Raw genomic sequence first — 16,602 nt, forward strand, 5'->3', positions numbered from 1 at the left:
GACAGTTGAAAATGTGTGCCCCGCCCGGGACTCGAACCCCGGATCTCCTGCTTACACGGCAGATGCTCCATCCATCAGAGCCACTGAGGGCACAGAGGATAGTGTGACTGCAGGGATTTATCCCTTGCACACTCCTCATGAAACCCACATTCCCAACTTAATGTCCACATAGATTTGTTCTTTTGGACATGTCTGAAGGAACAGATACCATCTTCATATAGTTAAGGCTAATGGGCCATTGGCCTTCTTCTTCTGTGCTGGAAGCACACACATTGCCTGAACTCTTACGGGACTCGGTAAGATTGTCTGCCGCGAGTAATGAGTGTAATGGGCAGGGACACTACAAATGTAGTGTGTGGACATTAAGCTGGGAATGTGGGTCTCACGGGTAGCGTGCAAGAGATAAATTCCTGCAGTCGTACTATCCTCTGTGCCCTCGGTGGCTCAGATGGATAGAGCGTCTGCCATGTAAGCAGGTGATCCCAGGTTCGAGTCCCGGTCGGGGCACACATTTTCAACTGTCCCCGTTGATGTATATCAATGCCTGTAGACAGCTTAGGGGTCTTGATTTGATTATCATTTCATTTTCAGAGAGCTGCATGGTGACCAATGGTATCTGTTCTTTCAGACATGTCCGAAAGAACAGATACCATCTTCATATAATATGATAAGATGGCATAAATATAAAATGCAACTTTACTGTGTACAATGTTATAATATCTATCTCTGCATACTGTCATCAAAGGAACTGAACTGATCAATGCCAGTATCCAGTGGGGGCATACACTGATGTGACAAAAATCATGGGCTAGAGATATGCACATATACAGATGGTGGCAGTATTGTGTACACAAGGTACAAAAGGGCAAAGCACTGGCAGAGCTGTCAATTGTAATCACATGATTCATGTGAAAAAGTTTCTAATGTGCTTATGGCCGCACAACGGGAATTAACAGACACAGAATGTGGAATGGTAGTTGCAGTTAGATGCATAGACATTCCATTTCAGAAACTGTTAGAGAATTCAATATTCCAAGATCCATAGTACCAAGAGTGTGCCAGAATACCAGATTTCAGGCGTTACTTCACACTATGGACAAAGCATGCTGATGGTGACTCTGTAACGGTGTGGGCCATGTTTACATGGAGTGGACTGGGACCCCTGATCAATTGGAAATAGTTATGTTCAGCTAGTCGGACACCATTAGTAGCCATTCATGGACTTCATGTTCCCAAACAATGATGGAACTTTTGTGAATGACAATGCACAATATAAATAGGCCACAATTGTTTGCAACTGGTTTAAAGAACATTCTGGACAATTTGAGCAAATGATTTGGCCATCTAAATTGCCCAACATGAATTCCATTGAACATTTATGGGACATAATTGAGAGGTCACCCTTGCACAAAATCCTGCACCAGCTCAATCATTAATTATGGGAAACTATACAGGCAGCATGACTCAATATTTCTGCAAGGGACTTGCAACAACTTGTTGAGAACAACTTGCTGTGTCAGTGCTATGTCAGGTTGTTGCACTTAGCCAAGCAAAAGGAGGTCTGACACAATATTAGGAGGTATCCCATGACTTTTGCCACCTCAGTGTATGTCATGTGTCTAGGAAGGGTGAAAGGAGAAAGAAATTTCCTTTTTTTCTTCACAATAAACTTCGTTATTTTGTAACCATTTACAGCAAACTGTACATAGTAATAATAGTAACTAAGGAAACATAATATTTCTGAACTTATAAGAACAAGTCAAGAATTGGTTACATTCATTTTTTTAATTAGTGTCTTCTGCCTGTATGGGTCATTGCTGGAACGTGTTGAACAAATCAACCATATTAACATTCTGCCACCTTTGAAGGATAAATACTCAAATTTTAATGAACATAATTAGTTGTTTAACTAATTTCTTTATCAGCCTGATACAAGAAAAGGATTGATGGTGTACAGAAGTCGCAGCACAACGAGGCGAAATAGCATGTCCAATTACCAAATCCTGTCTACACTGGAACAATAAATGATTTGTTTTGGCAGAGCACCATTAATTTACAGAGTTTGGAAGGCTACAAAATGAAGATGTAAAATATCGATCTTAACGACTTCCAGAAAAATCAGCACCTACAGTTGCTTACAAAGGACAATATATTTAACTATTAAATTGTATAGAAATCATTGTAAAAAAATACATCAGTTATTCTTTCAGTTTCTGTAAGGGACACCTAAATCATATAACTGATTGCAGCTTGAACACTTACCTTGCTAGCAGGTGATATCAACTCTGGTGTACTGTGTATGTTGTCTGAAGACTCATGAGAGTTGTAGCATTATCTAATAGTGTAGTCTTGCAAACATTTTCCTTTATCCTTTAAGGGGTGGACCCCAAAAATATTGTCTAATTATGTACCACAAAGGAGTGTAGACTCATGAAGAATCTGCAATATTTACCATGGCCTTAGCACCCTTTGTCCTCTCTGCAGGGATGTACCATCTTTCCTTGTTACAGGGAAGTACCAATTTTCTGGCTGGAATTTAGCTCATACAGGAGAGTCCAAAACAAATGGTAACGCTAATGCTGGCAATTCTAGAGTACAAAGAACGTCCTCTATGAGTGTTCCACCATAAGAGACCTGGTGTGGATTGATGATTGCATCAATGTCCTAACGAGTTCCTAGATTAATGTTACTAGAACATAGTTTATTAATTTTTATAGTATTTTGTAGATCTTCTTATTAACAGGTGGCATCTGATAAGGGTTAGAACTGTTCTCTAAAGGCTGGTAACATGAAAATGGTGTAAGTTTTGTGCAAAGGGAATTTGTACTTTTTAGATTTTTCTGATCAATTATATGGCTGGATCTGAATAACTTTGTAAGCATACTTAACTTAACTATAGCAACATAAGACAACCTTATTCTCATTTTAGTCATACCCAATGAATTTAAGAAGAGGTCTGTGGGAGTGAAGATGGAGGTGTTCATCCTGTAGCAATTGACGAACACCTCTATCCTCTGGCCCACCAGTGAATTACTCTGCACCCCCCCCCCCCTTTCCCCTCCCCACAGATGGGCCCTGTGGCAGGGAGAGGAAGGTATTTCTTTGGGGACTGTCTTCTATTCGTCTTTGGTTCTAGTAGTCCTAATCTTCCTTTGCTTTTCTTACTTAATCTAATGGGGTACCGTTCTATGGTCCCACAATTCATATTTGAATGGTCCATCAAATGAAGTCTTCTATTTTCGGGTATATTCTAAACCTGTTTTCACAGCTCTGCCTCAGTTGAACCAATGTCCAAATAGCTTCTAGCCGAAATATTTTGTGTAGTTGGTAAGGACATAACATTTATCTAAATAAGAAATCATACCGATCTTCACATTAAAATATTTTGTGTTTGTCAATATGAAGCAAATATTTTTATGTAAATGTGAAAAAGAAATAAATTAACTAAGTACTCGAAAGAAAGAAAGCTTGGTACCTTTAGGATTTTTCCTTTGATGAGCTGGAGTAACACACACACACACACACACACACACACACACACACACACACAAATGCCTATGCCCCTGCATGGTGCCACCTAGACTGACAGTGCCACTGCTATTTTGCGGCAGATAGCTTGGTTGAGGTGGGAGTAGTGTCGTGTGGGGTGGGTGGAGGGAGAGGAATGAGGGAGGCAGGGAGAGGGTCTGCAGGTGGGTGGCTAGAGGCTTGGAGGGAGGCGGCCAGTTTGGTGGCTAGGAATGAGGGAGGAAGGTGTGGCAGGTATATGAGCTGGTACTATTGTAACAGGTAGTGGGAGGCAGCACACACCAAAGATGATTTGGAACATAGATTGGAAAATGGACAGTGGTTTACCTGAGACTGGGACCAAGATAATTACAGGAGTGGAGGATGTGTTGCAAGGATAACTCCCATCTGTGCAGTTCAGAAAAGATGGTGGTGGAGGGGAGAATACAGATGGCTTGAGTTGTGAAGAAGCCGCTGAAACCGAGCATGTTGTGCTAAGCTATGTGCTGTGTCACCAGGGTTAGCTTTGTTCTTGACAACAGTTTAGCAGTGGCCATTCATCCTGGTGGAAAGCTACTTGGTAGTGATACCAACATAAAAAGGTGTGCACAGGTTGCAGCAGAGTTGGTATATGACATGGCTGCTTTCACATATGGTCCGGCCCCTGATGGAGGAGGATAAGCCTGTGACAGTGTAACATTACGAGTCAAGACAGCTGTAACGGAACTTGAATAGCGTAAAGTTATCGTTAAAAACGCATGCCGCGCGGTTTGTTATGATTTGGTCGGTCATAATAGTAGTAACATGCTTTTGAATACAATTAAAACATAACGGCGATACCTGTTTAGCGTTATTGGAAATAATATATAATAAATTAATGAGTAAGGTAGCCGATCCTATAAGAAGAGGTAAAATTGGGCATATTAAGGTGTTTTGCTTTATATCGACCAAGCCGATGATACGGCGTCTTTTTTTTTTCTGTTTACTCTTAGAAGGAAAAAAAGAAAACAAGTAACGAAGTGCTAATTGTGCGTTGTGAAAAATATAGGGGCGAATTTTAAATAGCTACAGTGTATAATCAGATTAACAAATGGACATTCAGTTACGCGAAATAGCCGACAGTGAAGTGTGGTCATTAAATTGAGTACACCTACAGGGCGGTCAATTCCAGGATAAGTCTATTCGCGTCTCACGAGGCACGCGGTATTGAGACCGTTTTTTTTTTTAATTATATCACGGAGAGCGGGCTTCAATTTATAAAAAGGAGAAAAGCTGTATCATTATCATTAACTGTTGGTGTTAAGCAACCAAAACTGTTCATCAAAGGGTTTCGGTGAATGAGTGGTGAATGCGAAATGAAACTGTGAACGAAGTTATGTTAAATAAAGCAGAAGAGACAAGACAGTTTGGTCGTATCTGTTATTATTCCATAAACCGTAACATGTATTCTCGTTGTACGAAGCCTTTATAGACGATCGTTATGACAATTTGCTTTGAAGGGATCTCGTTACGAGTTAAGTTTTGGGGACCTGGTCAACAGGGGATAGTTCGTAGATCTTAACTACTGCAGCTATTCTGGAATCAGGTGCTACCGTGACCGTTGTGTGTTGTCTATGGCTTAAGGTCATCATATCTCATGCTCTAAGATCGACGCGCCTTTGCTCTTGGTATAACAGTGTCTCACGATAACCACGACAACGGCGATGGCGAAGGAAGATACGGTAGAAGTGGCGCCACAACGTGCGGCTCGATCGAGGAGGATTGCTGCATCGAGTCGAGTGTCATCCGGATTCACGAACCCTAGAGTTGGAAAATATTGTAGCAGCCAGTGAGTCTGTCCAATGAAAGAGGTATTCTTCAATAATCGCTAAAAGTGAGCGATACTACCAGGTATGATTAAAATAACTGTATAATTATAAAAAAAAAGGGAGTTGAGACTTGTGATTTCGGTAGATAAATATATATAAATACATAGTGAAAATAAGTGTATGTCTTGGTAGTGAATAATCATGTCAAAACGAACGAAAATAATACATGATAATGTGCAGTTGAGTAATGAGTAGAGAGAGAGAGGAAAGTGAAGAGGAAAGGGATGATGCATCCCATGAGCTCAATGTGGGACAGGAGACATGTACAGATAATAATGCAGTTATTGATTTAGAGCCGTTAGGAGATTCAAATACAATCATAAGTAAGGTAAGCAGCGTGGGAGAACATAAAGATCTTGAGGTTTCGGAAGTAGATCAGCAAGTTGATCCTCAAAATGGAAATATTAATCAAAAAATGTTTGATATGCTGGTATCAATAAATACTCAAATGGGTGTAATGAATGGAAGACTTGGTTCACTAGAAAAAGATTATAAGCAATTAAAAGAGGACAATCAAAAGTTAAATGAAAAATTTGAGGCCAAATTTGGTTCATTAGAAGTTAAAATGGATTCTCTGGAAAGCAAACTGAACACCTTTGATTATAAACTGGAAAATACTAAGAAAGAATTAAAGGCGGACTGGGAGACTCAATTAAATGCGAAATTTGGAGAACTAGATGTAGAGTTTTCTAACACCTTAGAAAGGCAATATAATAATTTAATGGGAAAACTTCATGACGTAGAAAAGAAATATGAGGTAGTTTCGAAGAGTTATGATGGCCTGTCCAATAGGATGGTTAAGTGTGAAAGCAGCTGTTTCAATGCTAGTGCACAGATAGAAGAGCTTTCGAAACAAATAGTCGAGTTTGAGTCCGATGCTCGTAAGGGGATTGACAAGTATTTAGTAGATCAAACTAAAAGACTTGACGAAGATCTATCTGAATGGAGAGAAATAAAAGGAAATGAAATTGTAGACAAGGTTAAGACTACTATTGGATCCCAGCCAAATGAAAATATCAATGAGCACCTAAGTAGAAATGATGAATTAATTAAGCTCTTCACTAGCGAATTTCAGAAAATAAAAGACAAAATAGTTGATGAGTTACCTAAATGGCAAAAGGAAACCAATCATAAATTGGCGGAGTTAGAACGAAAGTCATCACAAAATTTGTTGACAGAGGACGAACGTTCGGAGAATAGGTCGAAAAACAACTGAACATGTGATAATACGAAGTACAATTGTGGTGAAAATTTGCATTGGGAAGTTGATGATTCGGTTGGTAAAGATGATGATTCTTTTGGTCAGCAAGGATATTTGTCTTCTTTAAAGGTGGAGAACAGCATTTTTAAAAGTAGACAAATCCCAACATTCTCCACTGAAAGGAACAACCTGCATCCGAAAATCTTTATCAATAATTTCAAAAGAATATTTCCGCGTAGCTGATCAGAACACGACCGACTTTAATTTATAGTATCCAAAATTACCGGAGAAGCCGCATTATGGGCCACCGAAGTATGTGAAAGTTGCCATACTTGTGCTGAGTTTGAACAACTTTTTTTGGCTAAATACTGGTCGTCGAGTAAACAAGAGAAATTAAGGAAAGAGGTTTACCAACCTGAGTATTTTAACAGTAAAAGGAGTACTTTAAGGCAATATTTTGAAAAGTACATAAATAAGACACGTTATTAGAGTGATCCAATTTCTCACAAGGAAGTGGTCAGAATTTTGAAGGGAAGGTTGCCCATAAATATACGTGAAAAGTTAATAAATGTTCCTGACCACGATGTAGAACAGTTCTTGTCGGTGATTGACTCTATAGATATGATTATGGAAGACGCAAGACAAATGAGTAGTGATCAAATGTCGACTCACACTCATAGTAATACGAATAATTATAATAATAATTTAACGTATGATAATAATAATACCGAAAACCAGGTCAAACCCGCATCACAGGAGCGTGGACAATCTTCATCCTATGGTTGCAATAAAAACAATGATTATAATAAATATAGAAGAGATACTTACTGTGCTAGAGGTAAACCTCGATATGGTGATGCAAATGTGCATAGTAGTGATATTAATAAGAGTAACAGATACCCAAGTGATGAACCCAATTGTATTCGACCTTGGGAAGATAATTCGAAGCATAATGTTCATCGTCAGGATGGAACAAATGCCTCGAGTCCTCATCCAGCACAAGGAGTTATACCAATGGGCGAAGGAGCCTCCAATGTGCGACGGGGTGAATACCATAACTCGGATCATACTGTACGGATTGTGGAAGTTCATGAACCCCCACCGATGACTCATCGAGATAGATTAAACTAATACCAGTCACCAAATGCCTTCCTAGGATGACTGGAAAGGAGAAGGAAGGCAGGCATCAATTTGAAGTGAGAGTATTAAGGTACAATAATGATCAGGATATAAGGAATGAGTTAATTGAAGAAAAACCTGAAGTTTCTAATAAATGCGGACAAATTTTACAGGCAATAATTCCAACAAGTATAAATAATGTTGATGTTGAAATATTAATTGATACTGGAGCAACTATTAGTGTCATGACGTTGGACTGTTTAAAACAGATAAGCCGAGGGGTAAAAATGCCCACTTTTCCTATCACAGGATGTAACGTGTCTGGCGCGTTCAGCGCAAAAATGCAAAAAGTTGTGAAACAGGTACGTGTTGACGTTACAATACAGGGGGCTCAAATAGAAAGTACATTCCTGGTTGTTCCTAAAATGACAGTACCATGTATCTGGGGTTTGGATTTTTTATGTGAGACCGGTGCAATCATTAATTTAGAGAAAGGTGAATGTATATTTAATTCCAATGGTAATGTTTTGACAACCACCCTGAGAAAGGGCCGAGTAATTCCAAATCAATTGTGTATGAATCTAATGGTAAAATATGTCAGTATCGATGATGAAAATGTGTATGATATATGCCTTATTGAATGTTCTGAAGAAATGATGGATAAAATGTCATTGCAGGAAAAGGTGTTAGAATCAGAATATTTATCTGTTATCCAAAGGGATGAACTGTACTACTTGTTGGAAGCATATCAGTCAATTTTTAGTAAACGTCTGGGTATAATAAAAGACTTTGAATACCATATAAAGACGTATGCACATAAAGCCTTTTGTCGTACTTCCTATTCTATCCCGTGGACAAAGAAAGAAGTAGTCAGAAAGGAAATCAATAAAATGTTAGAATGGGGTATTATTGAGCCCTCAGATTCTGAATATTGTAACCCTCTTGTGGCGGTAATTAAACCCAATGGTGACATCAGATTGGTGTTGGATGCTAGAGAGATCAATAAGATCATTATACCTGTACAAACGCGACCGGAGAACCTAGAAGAGTTAGTACAAAAGTTTTACGGTGCCCGCTTCTTAACTTCTTTGGATATGCGTAGTTCATATTGGCAAACTAGAATATCGAAAGAATCTAGAAAATATACTGCATTCGTTTTTCTGGGCCGAAGTTACCAGTTTACTGTCATGCCATTTGGGTTGAAAATAAGCGGTGGTGTTTTCATATCGGCATTAGATACCGTACTGGGCAGAGACCTTTTGAATGAAGTTACTTTATATGTGGATGATTTGCTAATTGCTTCTGAAACTTGGGAGGAACATTTGGACTTATTAAGAAGAGTTTTTGCGAAATTTTTGGAATACGGAGTTACTGTAAATTTGAGCAAATCCAAGTTTGCTCATAACCAATTGAAATTTCTTGGACATATAATCACTCCTGAAGGGATAAAACCAAATCCTAAAAAGATGGATGCGATTAACAGATGTGCTTATCCAAAGAATAGAACGGAATTAAAGTCATTTATCGGCTTAGTTTCATTTTTTCGACGATTTTTACCCAATCAGTTAGGAAGCCAAGACTGTTTGTTACGGCTGTTAAGAAAAAATGTCATGTGGGAGTGGAATTCCGAATGCACGCAAGCTTTTGATAACATCCGCAATGCTTTGACTAATGCTCCACTGTTACATCATCCGAGACTTGATCAAGATTTTTATATTGCTGCGGATGCTTCTGAAACAGGATTGGGTGCCACTCTTTTCCAGATGGACAATCCAGAAGATATCAGTACCATCAAGATAATTGGGTTTGCCAGCAGAACACTCTCTAGCTGTGAACGTGCATATTGTACTACTGAATTGGAAGTACTGGCCGTGGTCTGGTCACTTAGAAAGTTTCGCTATTTTGTATATGGAAAGAAGATCATTGTATTCTGCGACCACAAAGCTTTATCTTTTATTTTAACAGGAAGGATGTTCCATTCACGTTTAACCCGGTGGGCCTTGCTACTGCAAGAATATGATATTACGCTCAAATACATCAGAGGGAAAGACAACATCATAGCCGATGCTCTTTCAAGACTACCGAAAAGAAAGAATGACGATGAGTGTGAAGAACGGACTATTGACTTTAAAGTCATGAATTTATCAAGGCAATATTGTGAGAGGCAGATTTCACAGCTATCTCGAAGTCTTCCACAACTGCAAGAAGATGATAAGTTGTGGAAAGCCATTAGGCATGCTGTTGAAAGCAAAACGCTAAGTCACTCTCAAGAACAGTATCAATTAAAATCCGGAATATTGTATCAGAGGAAGGATGAAGAAGATGTTTGGAAAGTTTGTGTTCCAAATAAATATTTAGAATCACTAGTATGGTACACTCACTTGAATTGGGGTCATTTTGGTTCCGCTAAATGTACAGCCAAAATAGCACAATACTGCTATCATCCAAATTTGGGACGTATAGCTACAAATATTATTAAGAAGTGCAAAATATGTCAGAAGGCGAAACCCATAAACTATTGTCGGAAGATAGAATTACATCCTATCATCCCACAACAACCTTTAATGTTGGTGTCATGTGATGTCTGTGGGCCATGTCCCATGACACGTGGACGGTTCAAATATGTATTGGCTTTCTATGATCTCTTTTCAAAATATGTGAAATTATACCCTTTGAAAAATCTCCACGTTCGACCCATGTTACGCAAATTTATCAACAACTATATAACTGAGCTTGGCAAACCTATAATGATCTTGACAGACAACGCTGCTTATTATACAAGCAAAGTATGGAGAGACACTACGAAAGAACAAGGAATCCAGCACATTTACATCTCAAGATTTTACCCTTGTGGAAATCCGGTTGAAAGAATCTTCCGAGAGTTGAACCGATTTTTACGGACGTACATACCCAAACAACATTATAAATGGATCGATTGGATTTATGAATTTGAGAAAGTGTATAATGACTTACCACACTTATCGACAGGTTATTCACCTAACCAAATAGTATTTGGTGAAAGTATTGTGCCAGAATGGATGAAGAAATTACCTGCAATAGAACAAAAGATTACCAAGAAAGAAGATATGGTGAAGAAGGTCTACGAAAACCTGAAGCATCAAGCACAATTGAGAAAAACCCGTTTTGATAAAAATGTGAAGAAAGTAGTCACATATGATGTAGGGGAAGAAATTTTATTGAGAAAGCACCCAAAAGCATCAACCAGGAAAAGACTGAATAAGAAATGGCAATATTTATATACAGGTCCATATAAAATAATGAAAATACCTCATGAAGGGAGCTACCTCCTGGCAGATTGTGATACTGATATAATTAAAGGCTTGTTCCCTCACATAGACCTGAAGAAATATTATCAATAATGAGCAAAATATAGATTCAAGAAACACTGAATGATACCAAGACTACACTCAGTGGACTAAATAAAAGCACCAATGGATAAATACGTACTTATACTAACTTACAAAGAAAATTAAAGAATGTACCGACGATTTCCATGAGATACCTTCTTGGTATCAGCAACAATGACGACGCTGAAATACGATTTATCCTCTCACCGAACAGCGAGGATGGATGATTTAAAAGTGGAATTAAGAGGAAAAGAAAAGGACCAAATCCTCTCTGGTTAAACAAGTGGCCTGATAAGGGTTTTGGCCTAGGATGCCAATCGTCGAACCCGGCTGTGATCCCTGCCTTGCACAGTCGGTTGAAGAACTGAGGGCTTCATCCAAGAAAAAAAAATGTGGTGTGAATATGAAGTGATTAGTGCGAAGTGTTTCTAAGACGACCTATAAACAAATGTGGAATTTAGTTAAGGGCATTTTGTCTAGGCCCATTAACTCAACTTAAATATTGTAGAATGTATGTACTGACTTGTTGAGTGAATCTGAGAGTGAGTGTATTCGCCGAAACAAATACCCTCTCCTGTCACAGTACACAAAAAAAAAAAAAAAAAGCCTGTTCTGTCTGGAACCCTCTTCAAGACATCACAGTCTGGGGGGCCGTGTAACATTACGAGTCAAGACAGCTGTAACGGAACTTGAATAGCGTAAAGTTATCGTTAAAAACGCACGCCGCGCGATTTGTTATGATTTGGTCGGTCATAGTAGTAGTAACATGCTTTTGAATACAATTAAAATATAACGGCGATACCTGTTTAGCGTTATTGGAAATAATATATAATAAATTAATGAGTAAGGTAGCCGATCCTATAAGAAGAGGTAAAATTGGGCATATTAAGGTGTTTTGCTTTATATCGACCAAGCCGATGATACGGCGTCTTTTTTTTCCGTTTACTCTTAGAAGAAAAAAAAAGAAAACAAGTAACGAAGTGCTAATTGTGCGTTGTGAAAAATGTAGGGGCGAATTTTAAATAGCTACAGTGTATAATCAGATTAACAAATGGACATTCAGTTACGCGAAATAGCCAACAGTGAAGTGTGGTCATTAAATTGAGTACACCTACAGGGCGGTCAATTCCAGGATAAGTCTATTCGCGTCTCACGAGGCACGCGGTATTGAGACCGTTTTTTTTTTTATTATATCACGGAGAGTGGGCTTCAATTTATACAAAGGAGAAAAGCTGTATCATTATCATTGACTGTTGGTGTTAAGCAACCAAAACTGTTCATCAAAGGGTTTCGGTGAATGAGTGGTGAATGCGAAATGAAACTGTGAACGAAGTTATGTTAAATAAAGCAGAAGAGACAAGACAGTTTGGTCGTATCTGTTATTATTCCATAAACCGTAACATGTATTCTCGTTGTACGAAGCCTTTATAGACGATCGTTATGACAATTTGCTTTGAAGGGATCTCGTTACGAGTTAAGTTTTGGGGACCTGGTCAACAGGGGATAGTTCGTAGATCTTAACTACTGCAGCTATTCTGGAATCATGTGCTACCGTGACCGTTGTGTGTTGTCTATGGCTTAAGGTCATCATATCTCATGCTCTAAGATCGACGCGCCTTTGCTCTTGGTATAACAGTGTCTCACGGTAACCATGACAACGCCGACGGCGAAGGAAGATACGGTAGAACAGGACAGGAGTAGGAGGTGCTAGTTGGGTGGATTGGACAGGTCTTGCACCTTGGTCTGCAACAGGGATTATGCCCTTAGACAAGGGGCTGGGAGTGGTAGTAGTGTAGGGTTGGACTACGATGTTGAGAAGGTTGGGTGGGTGATGAAATCCCACATTAGGAGGGATGGGAAAGATCTTGGGTATGATCCTCATTTCAGGGCAGGATGACAGATAATCAAAACTCTGGTGAAAGATATGGTCCAGTTGTTCCAGTCAGAGGTGATAATGGTTGACGAGGGGAGCACTCTTTTGTCGCTGATTATTGGGGGTCGAGGGAGGATTAGCTGTGAGCCAATATATGGCACAGGAACTCTGTCTGTGGGCTAGGTTTGGTGGAGGGGGATTGGCTGTCTGTGAAGGCCTTTGTGAGGCTTTCAGCATACTGAGTAAGGGAGTTCTTGTCATTGCAGATATGTCATCCACCCGAGCAGCTAGGCTGTACGGGAGGGATTTTTTGGTGTGTAAGGGATAGCAGCTGTCAAAATGCAAGGTACTGTTGGTGATTAGACAGTTTAATGTGGCTGGAGGTCTAGATGGAGCCATCAGAGAGGTGGAGATCAATGTCCAGGAAGGTGGTGCATTTATTAGAGGAGGGGCAAGGTGAAGTTGATGTGAGAAAAGGCGTTGTTGTTGTTGTTGTGAAGGAATGTGGAGAGCACGTCTTGGTTCTGAGTCCTTCGATGAAACTAAATTAGATTAGGGCTTGGGAGTTTTGAAAGGCTAGGCAGGTTTCCTCTAGATGGCCCGAAAAAGAGGTTGGCACAGGAGGGTGCCAAGCAGGTGCCCATGGCTGTGCTGCAGATTTTTTTGCAAACCTTCACTTTTTTTTGTAAACCTTCAGTTCAAAAGAAAAGTAGTTGTGCATAAGGATGAAGTAGGTAAGGTGTTATACATGCTAAATTCCAACCAGAAAATCGGTACTTCCCTGTAATAAGGAAAGATGGTACTTCCCTGCACAGAAGACAAAGTATGCTAAGACCATAGTAAATATTTACAAACTCTCCACGGCTCTACACTTCTTGATGCTACATCAGTAAACATTATTATTAGGGTCCTCCCCTTAAAGGGTAAAAGAAATTTTTGGAAGACCACACTAGTAGATAATGCTACAACTCTCATGAGTCTTCACACAACATACACAGTACACCAGAACTGACGGCACCCCATAGCAAGATATAGCGTTCAAGTTGCAATCAATTAAGTGTTTCAGGCAACCCTTATGGAAACTGAAAAAATAATGGATTTTTTCCTTTTATTTTTAACAATGATTTATATACAATTCTAATAGCTAAATGTATTGTCCTTTCAGAGTAATTGTAGGTACTGACTTTTCCGAAACTAGTTAAGATCAACATCTTACCTCTTCATTTTGTGGTCTTCCAGTCTCTGTAAATTAATCATGGTCCATCAAAATGAATCATGTGTCAATCCTGTGTCCCCAGAATTTGGCAATTGGAGGTGCTTTCTCACCTCGTTGTGCTGCAACTCCTGTACACTATCAATCCTTTTCTTGTATCAGACTGATAAAGAATTAGTTAAACAACTAATTGGGTTTATAACACACTTATACTTATCCCTCAAAGTTGGAGTTATTATTACAGAGTGTTAATATGGTTGATTCGCTCAACATATTTCACCAATGACTCATACAGACAGAAGAAACTAATCAAAAGAATAAATTTCGGCGAACGCTCGACTTTTCGTTATGACTTCAAAGATATACTTTATTAGTTAACATTACCATGTAAAATTTACTGTAAGTGGTTACAAAATAACAAAGTTTATCACCAAGAAAAAAGAAATTTTTTTCTCCTTTCACCCTTCCTAGATACTTCACATACACTGAGGTTACACAAAAGTCATGGGATACCTCCTAATATTGTATTGGACCTCCTTCTGCCTGGCATAGTGCAACAACTCCATGTGGCATGGACTCAAAAGTTGTTGGAAGTCTCCTGCATCTCCTGCAGAGATACTGAGCCATGCTGCCTCTATAGCCAACCATGAGTGGTGATTGTGCCAGTGCAGGATTTTGTGTACAAATTGACTTCTCGATTATGTACAATGACTATCTCTTCCAATGTTCTTTAAACTCTAAACCCAACACTTCACTTCTTGTACACCTTACCAACTATATCCTGACCCACAGCTACTTTTCCTTTTGCATGGCACCCTCCTATGCCAATCTGTTTATTTGGTCACGTAGAAGAAGCCTTCCTAGTCCCCCAAACTCCCAGACCCCAGTCTTGTTCAGATTTACTGATGATATCTTCATGATCTGGACGCAGGGCCATAATACCCTATCCAAATTCCTTCACAACTTCAACATCTTTTCTCCCATCTGTTTCACCTGGTCCTGCTCTACCCAATGTGCCACATATCTGGTAGTTGACCACCTCTTTGATGGCTCCATCCACACCTCTGTCTACATAAAAAACCCACTAATCACCAACAGTACCTGCATTTCAACAGCTGCCACCCATTACACACCAAAAAATCCTTCCTGCACAGCCTAGCTGCCTGTGGATGACATATCTGCAGGCTGAGAACTCAGTTGCCCTGTATGTTGAAGGCTTCACAGACAGGCAATAACAAGCCCAAATGACCCCCCCCCCCCCCCCCCCCCCCCCACACACACACATGGCCCAAAAACATATTTCCTCCAATCCTCCCACCACTCCCAAGAATCAGCTCCAAAGGAGTGCTTCCTCCATCACCCAATACCATCCCAGACTGGAACAACTGACCCATATCCTTCACCAGTACTTTATCTCTCATCCTGCCCTGAAATGAGGAACATCTTACCCAAAATCCTTCCCAACCCTCCTAAAGTGAGGTTCCATCCCCAACCCAACCTATACAACATCCCAGTTCACACCTATGTCACTACCACACCAAACCACTTACTGTAGGGTTCAAATCCCTGTGGCAGACCAAGGTGCCCAATCCACCCACCTAGCTTCTTCTACTCCTGTCCTGTCACAGACTTATCCTACCTCATCAGAGGCCAGAACACCTGTGAAAACAGCCATGTCATATACCAACTCTGCTGCAAACTCTGCATAGCTTTTTATGGTGGTATCACCACCATGCAGTTTTCCACCAGGATCAAGGGAAACTGCCAAACTGTTGTCAGGAATAATGTTGTCCGCCTTATGTCACAATATGCAGCTGGGCATGACATGCTCAATTTCAATGGCTGCTTCACAACCTGAGCCATTTGAGTCCCTCCATACACCACCAGCTTCTCTGAACTATGCAGACAGGAGTTATCCTTACAGAATATCCTCCGCTCCCGTAATCATCCTGGCCTCAGTCTCACGGAACCCACTGTCTCCACACTCTCCATTCAACAGTTTCTCCTTCCTCCATCCCATCACACCCGCCCAATTCATGTCCCCATGTCACCTTCAGTGTGTGCTGTTTTCCACCACCTGCTAGAGTCCTACCAGCCCATATACCTGTCACTCCTCCCTCCTGCATTCCTAGCCAGCAGACTCGCCAACTCGCTTAGAGCTGCTAGCCATTCACTCCCAGTCCCTCTACCTGTCTACTGCCTTGCTCCATTCACCCCACTTGACACTACCTCCACCACAATCAGTCCATCTGCCACAAAATATCATCGGGACTGTCAGTCTACCTGGCATCTTGTAGGGGTACAGTGAGTGTTTGTGTATTTTACTCTAGCTCATCACAGGATAAATCCAAAAGCTAGCAAGTTTTTTTCCTTTTGTGTGCACCTATTGGTAACTCAACACTTCTGCTTTTCAGTGTGTGGTCTCCTTTAATCTACAGCATTTACATTGTACA

At 40.1% G+C, this 16,602-nt stretch overlaps 1 protein-coding gene across 1 annotated transcript in view; it reads right to left on the reverse strand.

Annotated features, from left to right (window-relative positions):
* LOC124615750 (adenylyltransferase and sulfurtransferase MOCS3) overlaps positions 1–16,602 on the reverse strand; it is a 217,796-nt gene that overhangs the window by 118,442 nt on the left and 82,752 nt on the right. The gene's annotated exons all lie outside the window — the stretch shown is intronic.

This window comes from Schistocerca americana, chromosome 5 (assembly GCF_021461395.2).
Source record: "Schistocerca americana isolate TAMUIC-IGC-003095 chromosome 5, iqSchAmer2.1, whole genome shotgun sequence".
Lineage (NCBI taxonomy): Eukaryota > Metazoa > Arthropoda > Insecta > Orthoptera > Acrididae > Schistocerca > Schistocerca americana.